The sequence below is a fragment of the Mustela erminea genome, chromosome 10 (genome assembly GCF_009829155.1).
Source record: "Mustela erminea isolate mMusErm1 chromosome 10, mMusErm1.Pri, whole genome shotgun sequence".
Taxonomy (NCBI): domain Eukaryota; kingdom Metazoa; phylum Chordata; class Mammalia; order Carnivora; family Mustelidae; genus Mustela; species Mustela erminea.
The window spans coordinates 97652285-97665918 of NC_045623.1; the positions used below are offsets into that span (position 1 = coordinate 97652285).

Consider the following 13634-nt stretch of genomic DNA (forward strand, 5'->3'; position numbering starts at 1 on the left):
GTAGGGAATCCGAAGGGGCACGTGCACCCGACTGTTTATAGCAGCAATGTCCACAATAGCCAAACTATGGAAAGAGCCTAGATGTCCATCAACAGATGAATGGATATAGAAGTATGGTATATATATACAACAGAATACTATGCAGCTATCAAAAGAAATGAAATCTTGCCATTTGCAACGATGTGGATGGAACTAGAGGGTATTATGCTGAGCGAAATAAGTCAATCAGAGAAAGACAATTATCACATGATCTCTCTGATATGAGGAAGTTGAGAGGCAGGGCAGGAGGGTTGTCAGGGATAGGGAAGGAAAAAATGAAACAAGATGGGATCAGGAGGGAGATAAACAATAAGAGACTCTTAATCTCACAAAACAAACTGAGGGTTACTGGGGAGTGGAGAGGTAGGGAGAGGGTGGCTGTGTTATGGACATTGGGAAGGGTATGTGCTATGGTGAGTGCTGTGAAATGTGTAAGCCTAACGATTCATAGACCTGTACCCCTGGGGCGAATAATACATTATATGTTTATAAAAATATTTTTTAAAACAAATAAAATAAAATAAATTAAAATAAAATAAAAAGTTGTTGGGGGTGGCTGGGTGATGGACACTGGGGAGGGTGTGTGCTATGGAGAGTGCTGTGAAGTGTGTAAGACTGATGAATCACAGACCTGAACCCCTGAAACAAATAATACATTATGTTAATTTTTTAAAAGTTGTATGTGGATTTTCTATTGTGAAGGGGGTCAGTGCCCCGAAACCCTGAGGTGTTCAAAGGTCCACTGCCTTTGTGCACGTCTCCTCCTGGACTGTGAGTCCTTGTGGTCTGGGACTCTGCTGTCTCATCCACGGTGCCTCCCCACAGCCTGGGACAGAGCCTGGTAGAGCACAGGCATGAGACAAATATTTGCTAAGTAGATGAGTAAATGGTTTTCAATGGCCACAACAGGAACAAAAGGATTTCTGGGAACGTTGCCACGCCCCAGAACATTCAATTAACCAGAATTTCCCACTTGCTGAACATTCTGGTGGGTGCAGGGTTTATTGTGTAAGCATATCCATTAATGATACATCTGGATGGGGCTAGGATTCTGTTCTGCCTTGTTTCCACCGCTGACCTGGGGAAGAGGGAAGGAGGGAGAAAGGGAAGACAGGGGTGGTATTTTCCGCTGGCCAGAGAGGCTAAGTGTCTTGCCCGAGGTTGCCTAGCAAGCTGATGGCAAAGTCAGGATGGGAACGCAGGTCTCCAGCCTCTGGTTCCAGCCCAGGCCCCCTTCCACCAGCCCCACCCCACAGTGGAAAAGGAAGTAGGTAGATGGGAAAGCAGACTTTCCAAGCCCAGATTCCACACTCACCCAGGCAGTATGAATGGACAACATGCAGGAAGTGGTCAGTCCTTAGTATTTTGTATACCATCAAACCAATCATAACCAGGCTATTATCTAAGAGAAGCAGGATCCCATTTTGATGATGAAAAAAAGACAAATACAAGGATACCTGGGTGGCTCAGTCAGTTAAGCTTTCGACTCAGGTCTTGATCTGGGTGTCCTGGGGTCAGTCCCACATCAGGCCCCTGTTCAGTAGAGAGCCTGCTTCTCCCTCTACTTGCCACTCCCCTTGCTTGTGCTCTCCATCTCTCATTCTCTCTCTCTCTCCCTGACAAATAGATAAAGTCTTTTTAAAAAGAAAGAAAGAAAGACACAATCTACCTAACATGGATGAAACTCTCTTCCCATAATACTCCTGCCCCTGTAGGACTGTCATTTTGAAGGCGTCTAGGATGCACTGAGCAACCACCCCCACTTCAAGCCTTCTAGGTTCCTCCGCACCCCAAGATCTGCATTTGTGGGGAAGCAAGCTGAGATCAAAGGCACAGCCTCAGGCAGAGGGGGCTTGGGGGCTCAGGTGAGGAAGGGAACTTGACTTCTCTGAGCTATCACTTCATGGGCCTGAGTGTCAAGGACAGGCCAATCTGAGCAGCGCCTTGTCTTGGGGACGTGGGTTCAAAGTTCTCCCAAAACCCCCACAGGAGGGGGATGGGCAGTGATGTTCAGTGGGCTGGACACGGTCATGATAAAGACCTCTGCTACCCCAAGAGCTCTGTGGCACCCTAAAAACAATCCTCACCCTCTTCCACTCTGTCCCACTGCCTGTAAAGTAGGAACAATTATCCTATTGCCTCTTCTATGTTCACAAAAGTTTGAAGGATCAAGTCAATATTACTTAGCAGAGATTTTTCAACTTCCCACTAATGACATTAGCTCAATAGACTATTTGATACTATATTATCATAAATAGTCAAATTCTTATTAATGAGAATCAAGCTAGTATAGCAGTGGTCAAAAGCTTAAATTCCTGGGATTCTCCCCCATTGGAGAAGTAAATGACAGATACAGAAAGTGAGAAAAGTTGAATGGCCCCCTATGGTGTTGGGCTGGAATGGGAAGTGTCTGTGAGCTCCTAGCTCTGTCCACCATGAAGGCCCTGGAGCACGGACACCCAATAGCGATGAGCACACTTAGCAGCCAGATCGTGGCTTCTAAATACCATTCTCGGCTCAAGCGATCCAGAGCTTCATGGAGTCACGGCTGATTCCAGAGGAAGGACCATCTGAGCCTGTAATCTAGGGCTGGGCCAGAACCTGATATATTGCTCAAGAAGTGATGGCAACATCACACAATGACAGAGAAACCAGCTCATGGAGGCTCCCATGAGCCAAACCGCGAGTAATTGGACCATCAGAATAAATAATGATTGGGAAGGTTTATATCCCGTTGAATACAATAGGAAACCAAGAGTCCATACTGATGTGACAAGTAGTAAGCCAGTGCATACCCTGAAGGCTAGGAATGGCTATTTACACTGGCTTGAGCACTTCCCCACACCTTGTAACCACTGAGGGGAAGAGAACAGCTTCACAGACACCTCATCACCCACATGCTCAAACTTCATCACCCACATGCTCAAACTTCATCACCCACATGCTCAGGACCAGCAGGGGGCTATTTGGACACCATGAGTGTCCCAACGGGATGTGTGGAGAAGGTCACCACAGCATGGCACCCAATTCCTGCCAAAGGTGCACAACAACTCATACAATCCTGAGCAAATGTCACAAAAACCTGAAATTGACAGACATCTCTCTAAAGGTCTTCCAAAATGCCCAGGTCACAAAAGTCAAGAAAAGACCAAGGAACCTTTCCAGATTGAGGGAAAACAGAGACCGGACAACTAAACGCCATGTGTGGTTCTGAACGCCACCCTTTCAGTATAAAATAAAGGCCATTACTGGGACAGCTGGCAAGACTCCACAGGGACTGAGGATGAGATGGTGGGAATGCATCATGTGCATTTCCTGATTTTGATGGTTGGATCACCGTTGTGGTAGAGCATGTCCTTGTCCATAGGAAATACACACTACATATCCAAAGGAAAAGAATATGATAGCCATTTCCTCTCAAATGCCTCAGAGGGAAACGCATTATACCCACAGCTTGTCTGTCAGTTTACAGTTGTTTCTAGAATCAGATCGCTCGTGCTAATCTCCAGCACGTCATGTCTTCTTAGAGTCTCAGTTTCACCATCTGCATAGTGGGAGTGAAAGTAATAATACCAACCTCATGGTTGTGTAGAGAAATAAATGAGATGATATTTGTGGGCTGTTCACAGAACTGGGTTCGTATACATAGTCCAAAATTTTGAAGAACTAGGTAATTTTTCTTTTTTGTTGTGCAATTCCCATTTCCAGGATATAGAGTAAGGTGGCAAACTCCCGTGCCCAAGGGGCCAGACTGGGGTACCACAGGGAAAGTGGGTACCCCTGAGGGCCTGGAAAGCACATGCACCAGGTAAAGAGCACAGTCACCCCAGTTCTAGTAGATGCTATATATCTATTCTCGGTGTCCCCAGAGTTTTCTCTTTTTTTTCCCCCAAAGAGAAGGCGAAAGTCCAGATTTCTATATCGAATCCCTTGATTTTTAATACTGACAACTATTTCAAATTATAAATGGGCCAATAATTTGTGAACCAAGTGCCAGCAGCAGCAGTTCTGAAAGCTTGTCCTGATGGCTTGGAAACACCCCTTGGGAATACCCCTGTGGACTGGTGGTGGGGAAAAAAAGCACCAAACCACTGTTTGCCGTTCTTCTGCTTCTCTAATAGTACCCCGGGAGAACCTGGGGTAGACATGCCAGGATATGCCTCCCTCCACCCCCATGAGCCCTGGCAGCGGGCTCCTCCCCAGCACAGCTGATTGGGTGAGACGGTGAACATCTGACTGAAACCCGATCAATCAGCACGTTTCTCTCAGGAATTTGAACTTGGCGAGGTGAGAGACAGTCAAAGGACCGTGGACCCGGAGCCCGGAAGATCGAGCAGGGCCCCCGCCATCCTTCACAAATCACAGCCACGTTCAAATCCAGGTTCCAGGGAGACCGGAAGTGTCATAGGAAAGCCAAAAAAAGAAAAAAAAGAAAGAAATTAATTCAGGAGTATAGCGTAAAAGTGAGGCAGAGAGACATGTAGATCTAGAAGATGCTCACAATAAAAACAAGAGTGATAATAAGAGCAAACACTCATATACCACTTTCCACAGCAGGCTCTGTGTCTTACCTTACACCTTACTCATTTTATCCTTATAGCAACTTTATAAAGTAGGCACTTTGAGGAGGGCCTGATGGGCTCAGTCAATTGGGCATCCGACTATTGATTTCTGCTCAGGTCATGATCTTGGGGTCATGTGATCCAGCCCGACATCAGGCTCCCTGCTCAGCATGGAATCTGCTGGACATTCTCTCTCTCTCTCTCTCTCTTCCTCCCCCCTGCCCCACCCCCAGCTCATGCTTTCTAAATAAATAAATAAAATCTTACTTAAAAGTACATGTAAAAGTACATACATAACCCCATTTTAAAGATGAGGAAACTGAGGCCCAAAGCCTTGAATGTCCATCCAAGTGGCCCAGTGTGTTCTTACAAGTCCCCTCAGTTGCAGTTGCGAGTGGATAATATTCCTTGAAAGCCGAGAAGACTGTGAGGGATTACTATTCAGGCAGAGTTCACTGGCCATGACTACGGTCTCGCTACAGGGTGAAGGGGATTCTGGGGCCAATCAAGCCACAAGGTACCACCAACATCCTGCTCTAGCCTTTTTGTACCTCCCAAAGCAGAAAAGAGGAGGGATAGAGGTAGTCACAGCCTGGAAGAAACTGGGTCGGGGGCATCAAATGCATGTGTGTCGGCACAGTGATCCTCTGCCCATCAGCCCAGACCCCACGGGCCCTGTGCACCAGCCAGTCTACACAAGCACTCCAGCCTCATCCATTCCTCAGGGCCTCTGCCACTTCCACTGGGGATAAACAGACAGAAGGCTTGGGGCCATCTGCTGAGCCAAGGGGAGGTTGGATTTCACTGTTTGGGGCTGGGCCAAGGAGCCAGAAAGGACAAGGAGACAAGGTCTTCGCTTCCTGGCATCAGGTGACGGCCCCGATCCAAGGCTCAGGGTGCCAGGCGACGTTCCCAGGCATGAGAGTTGCTGGTCAGCTGACAGCAAAGAGGGCCCAAGGCCCATTCCGGAAGGTTGAAAGGGACGTGGCACTGGCTGCTGAGGAGGGGGAGCAGGCGGGGAACCCCCAAGGGACACAGTGAGCCTCCAGCCTTGCCAAAAGACCTGGCCTGGCTGGACAGATCTCCAGGAGGGAAGGTCCTGGGCCTAGGGAAAGGAACGCGCTGCAGTGACACTCGGGGAAGGGGGTGGGCTCAGCCCCCGCCAAGTGCCCCAGCTGTAGCAAGAGGGCCTGGCCATGGCTGCAGCCTGGCATCAGCCCCAGAAACCTTCAGCGTCCCCCAGTTTCACCGCCCAGGGCTGGGAGGTTCCATAAGCTCCCTGATCTCCCAGATGAAAGACGCTTTCTAAGAGTCATAAAACCGTCTCCACTCAGAACAATGGGCCCTTATCCCACTGTGTCCTTCACATAAACTCCCATTAGCAACGCACCAGAAGCTGCAGGCGGGAGCTTTATAGACTGCATTGTTGGACCAGCCCCAGCGTTCATTAACATCTACTGCCTCGCCCTCCAAGGAGCCTGCACAAGTCATTGCCATTACAGAGGCCCACTGTGTGCTCGACCTCCAGGAAACCCCGCAAGGAAGGGCGCTTTGTCATTTTATGACTAAAGAAAAAGACCCAGAGAGGTTAGGTGATATGACCACAGTCACACAGTAGGAGAGTGGAGAAGCTGGGTTTTAAAGCTGAAGTCTGTGTTCCTTCCCCCATAACCGTGTAGCCCCTCAATTATGATCACTCAAGTCCTGCCCCATGGAAACTAAGAGGTTAAGGCCTGGTTTCCCAAGGTTTCCTCCTGGAAATAAGCATCTTCTGGGACCTACCCAGTGTCAGCAGAGACATACTGCAATGGGTCACGTTGGAAGGGAGCCCCAGCATATCAAGGAAAGAGCCCCTTCCCTTGGTGATGATAACCCCCCTTTACTGAATATGCCCAACACACGAGGACCTGTGCTCTTCATGCATGATCCTGTTTACTCTTGCAAGAGCTCTATAGAATGGCTACTTTTAAGATCCCTTTTCTGAGGGGCACCTGGATTGTTCAGTTGGTTAAGCATCTGCCTTCAGCTCAGGTCATAATCCTGGAGTGCCAGGATCGAGCCCCATGTGGGGCTCCCTGCTCAGCAGGGAGTCTGCGTCTCCCTCTCCCTTTGCCGCTCTCCACTTGTGTTCCCTCTCGCACTCTCTCTCTCTCTCAAATAAATAAATAAAATCTTTAAAAAACAAAAAACAAGATCCTTTTTGACAGGTGGAACAGAGGCACAGGGAGGTAAAGAGCTTACTTAAGGTCACACAGCAAGTAAGGAACGGATTCCAGGTCTATCTGACTCTATCCCACCACCCCTCCCCACAACTTCCAACTTGGGGTTTGGCAGATACTCAGTCTGCATCAGCCCAGTCCCACAGTCCTGGCTCACAACTCTGGATGTCCCCCCAGATGCATGGATGACGACAAAGGCAGGTGCTTCTTACTGGGTACCTTCTAAGCCCTTCACCATTTCCCATCTACACAACAAGACTCAATGTCGATATTGCAAACCTTATTTGGCAGATAGGGAAACTGAGGCTCAGAAAGGGGAAGTGTCTGATCCACCATCTCCCAGAGCTGGTAAATGGAGGCGTCAGGCAATCAATCTGCTGCTCCTGGTGGCATGCTTTATTTTGCCCTGAGAAAGTTCACAACCAATTCCCAACTGGGCAAACCAGCCAGACAGCGAGGTTGGCTCAGGTTCCCCCAAGAAGGCCTCAGACCTCATATCACCTGCCTCCAGATGGCACAGCAGCGGCACCAATGCCCCACCCTGAGAATGTGGCATGGGGCCTCCCCTTCCTCGCCTTCTGCCACTGCTAAGGAAAGCCAGTCTGCCCAGCTCAGGGATACCTATGCGTGCTTGGTTAGTGCCAGAGGCACTGGTGTAGGTGACTTTCATCATCATCTTCATCATGGCCATGGACATCGTTATCATCACAGCTAACATTTATTGAGCACTTACTACATGCCAGGCACTGGGCCAACACTTTACCCATACTATCTCATCAAATTGTCACAATAATCCCACAAAATAGTCACTGCCATCATCCCATGCACCACATAAGAAAACTGATAAACAGAGGCTTTAAGTCTGGAGCACAAAGTACTGTTTTGTTTGTTAAATAATCTGTCTCCCCTGCTATCTTACAATCTGCAGGATCATGTCTGTTTTGCACAGAGCTGTTATCTCCAGGTACAGTGCCTGGAACAGAGTAGATGCTCATTAAACAGTCTGTAGGTAGATGGATGGGTATATGGATGGAAGAATGGATAGACAGACAAACGGATGGATAGATGGTTGGATGATGGGTGATGGTTGGATGGATGGACACATGTATAGATGGATGGACGTATGGATGAATGAATGATGGATGGATGGGTCCTTGGATGATGGGTGGGTGGAGGAATGCTGGATGACTGGGTCATTGATGAGTGGATGGATGGATGGATGGATGGATGAATAAATGGATGGGTGAATGGATGGATGGATGGATGGATGGATGGATGGATGGATAGGTGATGGATGGGTAGCTGATAGATGATGAATGATGGATAGATGGATGATGGATGGATGGATGAATACAACTGAAAAACAAGAAAAAAAGAACCAGGGGACAATACCTCTCCCAATCAGTGAAGCAGGAGGAAGCTGGATGCAGTTCCTCTGCTAACTGGAAAATTCCCTGGCCAGAAGTCCAGGGACAGCAGAGAACAGTACACTGATTTTTAGGGAAAGGAAAAAAGAAGCTCCATGTGGTGATGAGCTTTGTGACCTCTTAACAAAAGCAGCAGCGCATTGTCTGATCAAGCATGTTCTCCCTTCCCAGAAACTACCATTCTGCAGGGAATTTCATCTTCTCCCTCCCCAAACCGCAGGTCTCTGAATCAGGGGCAACCACAAAATGTGCCCAGTGTAGTAAACTCCCCGACCTTTGGCTCCAGGACTGGGCCCAGGAATAGAGCTGTGCCAGACCCTGGGGTCTGGTCAGAGCCAACCCCTGGGTGCCACCTCAGAATTCCGGAACCCCCGTCGGGACCCTTAAGCTTTAGGAGTCTCGTTCTGTAGTTAATTGGAGAGATCTCACACTCACCCACCAATCCCCATATGCTGTGAATTCTCATCAGTGGCTAGAGCCAGCCAGTTGGATTCCAGGGAGAGATCCATGGGAAGCAGGCTTCTCTCCTGCCCCCACGGCATTGGCCAGAGCCTAGGGCTTCCAGTTTCCTGTGTGGGAAGCAAGACTCACGGACGAAGAACCCAGCCATCTCAAGAGAGCGGCCACTGAGGCATGTGGCCCAGTTTTGTAGTTTCCAGAGAAATTTTAAGAAAGAGGAGAAGAAATGACCATAAAGCACTGCATCATCATCATCATAAAACACACCTGGCTGCACCTGCTTGTCCACATGGAACACGGCACTGAGGTTCTGGAAAGCACAGTGAGGCGTCCTGCCATTCTGGAGCCCCATGTAGTTTGTTGGAAATTGGGGATTGGGAAAGCACTGGGGTCAGAGGCGGGAACCTCCTTTCGCTGAGCACTTCCTGTGCACCAGGCCCAGTGATCTGCCTGGGATAACATGGAGCCTGTACAACACGTCCGTGAGTCTGAGATTATTATCTGCTCTTTCATACGCATTAGCCAAAACCAAGTGAATCACCCAAGTTCACCCATCAGAACGGACACGGCTGGGATTTGAACTCAGTCTGACCCCAACGTCTCCATAGTTTTCCCCCTTAACAACAAGGTGGATAGGACCTCGGGAGGGCTCTCTCTGCAGCTGGCCAAACACAGGCATCCCAGATTTATTCCAGAATGGACCAGACCGAATAGGAATGGGTTTTTAATGGCGGTCACTCCCGTCCTTGCCAGTCGGCCACGCATCAGAAGCACGCTCAAGCCTCCCCACATTCCTATGCTCCGGGCCCTGTGGCCCCATGGGAGGAGGGACGGCTGGCAAAGAGCCCAGAGGGCACCTTGGGACCTTCCATTTGAGTGATTCAGAGACTTTCAGAGCTGAAAGGGCCTTTAAGAATGATGCAAGCCAGCCCCCTCCATCCACAGACGGGTAACTGAGGCCCAGAGAGGACAAAGGATTGGCTCAAGGTCACACAGGGCATGACGAATGGAACAAGAGCAGAGGCAGCCTCTTGGCTGTAGCCCAAGGTCCCCTTCCCAGCCTCCGCCTATCTCAAACCATGACACTGGAAGCCCTTCTATCAGATAGAATGAATGGTTGTCAGATTTAATTATGACAATGTTCTGAAGACCCAGGGAATCGGGTAAGATGGGGAGGTGGGAGGAGGTCGTGGTGCTACCTAGCCCCGTTTCCTCCCTCCCTCTGCTGGGGCATCAGAAGTCCCTGCCCAGTGGCTGAGCCAAGCTGGGCTTGGCTGGTCCTGGAGGAGAGGTCACAGTTACCTGCAGAGCAGGTCCCAGCACCGCCAGACCTCCCTCTTTTCCTGCTCCTCTCAGAACAAGAGCTGCCTCTGTCTTTGAGACAAGGAATGGTGGGGGAGGAGGTTCTCTCTCATTCCGCTGAAGGGCAAAGCGGGAGGAGGCTTGAACAGGGCAGCTGGGAACTCACTCCATGACAGCACCGTCCCACCTGCCTCAGACCCACCTGCTAAGCTCCTGGGGACCTGCTCCCATGAGTATCCCCACCTTGAATTTGCTTGGGAACCTCCACCCCCAGGGAGCTGTCTCTCGCCAGGGTTGGGGGGGGTGATCACTTTGGGGCACAAACACACCAGGTTCAAATCCCTGCTTCCCCATCTCCTACCTGTGACCTTGAACGAGCTACTTGGCTTCCCCGGGTCTCAGCTTCCGTGCTGCAGAGCTCAGCTCAAGTTCCCTCATCCTAAGCTAATTGTGGGGATTAAATGTCAAGGCTGTCCCAGGCACAGAGGGGACTGGCGACGCCGCTTGGGTAATTACTCTCTCCGCGCTAATTCTCTGCGTCCAGACCATGTCAAGGAGGTTTTTACAGGCATTCCCAGCTATGACTATAACTCGCAGCCCTCAGATAGATCACAGGGAAGAAACTGTCAGCCCCTGCACCCAGATGGGGTGACCCAGGCCCCAAGAGGGTAAGCAGCAGGTCCAAAGTCCCATAGCATGGACAGGCAGAACAACCAGACCCCGTAGTTCTCAAGTTCCCATGCAGCCCAGCCCAGCCCAGAGGCACAGAGTGAGAAGAGCTTAAAATCCAGAGGCAACCAAGCCAGGCCCCAGTCGTGGCTGCGCCAGGAACGTAGCACGTGACTTTGGGAGGTGCGAGCTTTCAACATTCTGAGTGATGACTTCCGTGCCTTTGGTCAGCTGTGTGACCCTGGGCCAGTGACTGCACCTCTCTGAGCCTCAGCTTTCTCATCTGTGAAATGCTGGCTGTCAGAGGATGAAACGAGCTAGGGCGTGCAGGACACCTGGCATAGAGCTGGACACTTGGTAAGCACCCAGTAAATGGAAACACAGTCACGGGGGTGTTACTAGTAGTCAACATGGCTGTTAGTATTATAATCGTTATTATCATTAGTATTAATTAGTACTAGGAGGAGGGGAAGAGGACAGAACGGAATCAGCCTGGGAACCTCCCACCCACGTGACTGTCCTAAAGAGGACGTGCCGAATGGTGGCATCAGGGACTCTTGTTGCCTTCTGGGTGGCAGGGATGTGAATGAGGCCAGACCAGTCACCCCCCTGAAGACCCCAGAGTCTCACGGACAGAGGAGACCCCGGGGTAAGGACTGCCGCCATGCCTGCCAGAGGAACCCAGCCCTCAAAGGGACAGAAGAGAGGTGGTGGTCCCCAGGAGAGCCTAGAGAGGTCCTGATTCATGGGCCAAACCCTGGGGAGGTGGCCTTGCCTTGGAAGCTTCTGTCCCAGGTGTACCAGGATCCTCCAGAGGAAAAGCCAGGAGAAGAGGCCAGCCTGGTGTTAGCACACTCTGTTAGGAGCCAGGAGAGAGGGCCTGACTCTGCCCTCTGTTAGCTGTGTGCCTTAGGCAGGTTGTCTCACCGACACTCTCTGAGCCTCTGTCCCTCAAGCACAAGGATCATCAGTCCTGCCTGCCCAGCACCCCAGGCTGGTGGGTGACCCATCAGGACAACAGACACAGACTTCCACTGCCCCTGTTAATCACCAAAGGAAGGACCCTCCACAGACAAAGGCAGGCGTAGCATAGCAGAGGCCCCCTGGAAGATCATAATAGGAAGAAGGACCGGGACCCAGGACCAGCCCCTCCTGCTCCCTCTGCCACGCCCACCCACGCCTCCTGCCTCCCTTGCCCTTATCGGGCTCTAGGCAAAGCCCCAACGACGGTGGTGTTCGGGGCTGAAATCCCGACCAGTTGCTCTTAACACTTGCTCTTCCCTCCACACGGTCCACCCCGGAAGTCACTAAAATCATTTGTGCAGGACTCTGCAACTGGGGGGCTGTGTGAGGCCCAGAGTGACCTGCCACGGAGCTGAAATGAGGGGGAGGACAGAAGCTTCAGCAGTGACTGGACCCAGGGAGGCCACCAGAGGAACACACAAGCATCGAAATGGCCGCCCAGACCCCCACCCCGCTAAGCCTCAGCATCTCATAGTGGCAGAAAGTGAGGCAGCCAAGGGCTTATCTGGCCTCAAATCTAAGCTCCCCTTTTCCAAGCTGTAGAATCTTGAGTAAGTTACTTAACCTCTCTGTGCCTGTTTCCTCCGCTGCAAATGAGAATGACAATGATAATAAGACTTACCTCCCAAGGCGCAGGGAGGACCAAATGAGTTAACCCAGGGGACTGCGCTTTGTTAGCCAAGCACTGGGCGCTAAGTAAGGACCTGGCAAGCATTACGTCACCGTAGCCAGACCCCGGCGGCCCTGCAGATGAAAGAGGCTGTCTCGGAAAGCAGCAAGCTTAGATAGTCAAGCTGTGGCTGAACAGCCACCTGTCGGGGACTCACTGCCAGGCCTGCCAGGGTGACCTTTAAAATGCTGCCACCTGTGAAATGGTGTATGGGACCTTCCTCCCTCCGACACGGCCAGGAGAGAAGGAGGTGGGAGAGGGCTATGGGAGAGGTTGTGGGGGGAGATACAGCAGCAGGCACTGGGGGCAAGGACAGACCCTGGGCAGGGGGAAGCAGCCGGGTGAGGTTTCCAGCCCCTGCTCTGCCACCGATTCGCACTGTGACCTGTGCCCCAAGCCTCAGTTTCCCCAGCTTTGAAACAATGCCGTTGAACTGAGTGTCTTGTAAGGTCATAGTAGGCAGCAACTATCAAACTCTGTGACCCTGAGAAGGGAGTCAGGGAAAGTTCCCGCCGCACCCACACCCCTGCCAGGCTCCCTCTGCATTCCTCACCCCACATGCCCCTGACCTGCCCCGCAGGTGGCCACCAGGGTCAGGGCCGTGTCCACGGAGGCTCCCAGCAGAGCTCTCCTTGCGGAGCCTGGCCCAAGGCAACCCCGAGCCCCGCCACCAACCGAGAGGGAGCAGGGTGTCCCTGGGCCTGGAGCCCAAGGGTGTCAATGAGAGCAGAAACCCCACACACACCCCGCGACCTCCAAAGGATCCTCCTCCAATTCAGTAAGAGACAGAGATGTATAAAAACTCCAGATCTGACCTGGATTCTGTGTGGTCCAGTCCCGGCCCTCGGGGAAGGACGCGCAGAGGGGAGGGTCGGGTGCCACGGGCAGGGAAGGGTCCTGTCTTGTCGCAGCAGCTGGCAGGGCAGGCAGGAGCCCAGGGGTCAGGTACACTGGCTCCCTGAGCCGGGTGTGCAGAGAGCTCAGGCTTGTGAGTCACTCACCTGCCAGACCTGCCAGGCGGGTGGGTTGCAGGACAGGAGGCGGCCCTAGCCGCCCCCAAGGAAGGACTGGCCTGAGTCAGGCCCAGCAGGCTGGGCAGGGCTGTGCCAGGCCAGGCCGGCAATCAGTCATCCGCCTGGGAGGACCAGGAAGTTGCTAGGGTGGGGAAGGGAGGAGGAACAAAGGTGGGGGCCTCAAGGGGGTGCAAGCAGAAGGGTGCACCATGGACAGCGGCCCGCCCCACCCCCACCCCCCAGCCCAGTAC

General features: G+C 51.7%; 1 protein-coding gene across 1 annotated transcript in view; it reads right to left on the reverse strand.

Moving 5' to 3' along the window:
• Positions 1-13348, reverse strand: part of ARHGEF10L (Rho guanine nucleotide exchange factor 10 like) — a 155312-nt gene extending 141964 nt beyond the window's left edge. The window contains exon 1 of the mRNA XM_032361134.1: positions 13186-13348. The gene's annotated coding sequence lies outside the window, so the exon portion shown is untranslated. The remainder of the gene's footprint in view (positions 1-13185) is intronic.
• Positions 13349-13634: the final 286 nt, after the last annotated feature.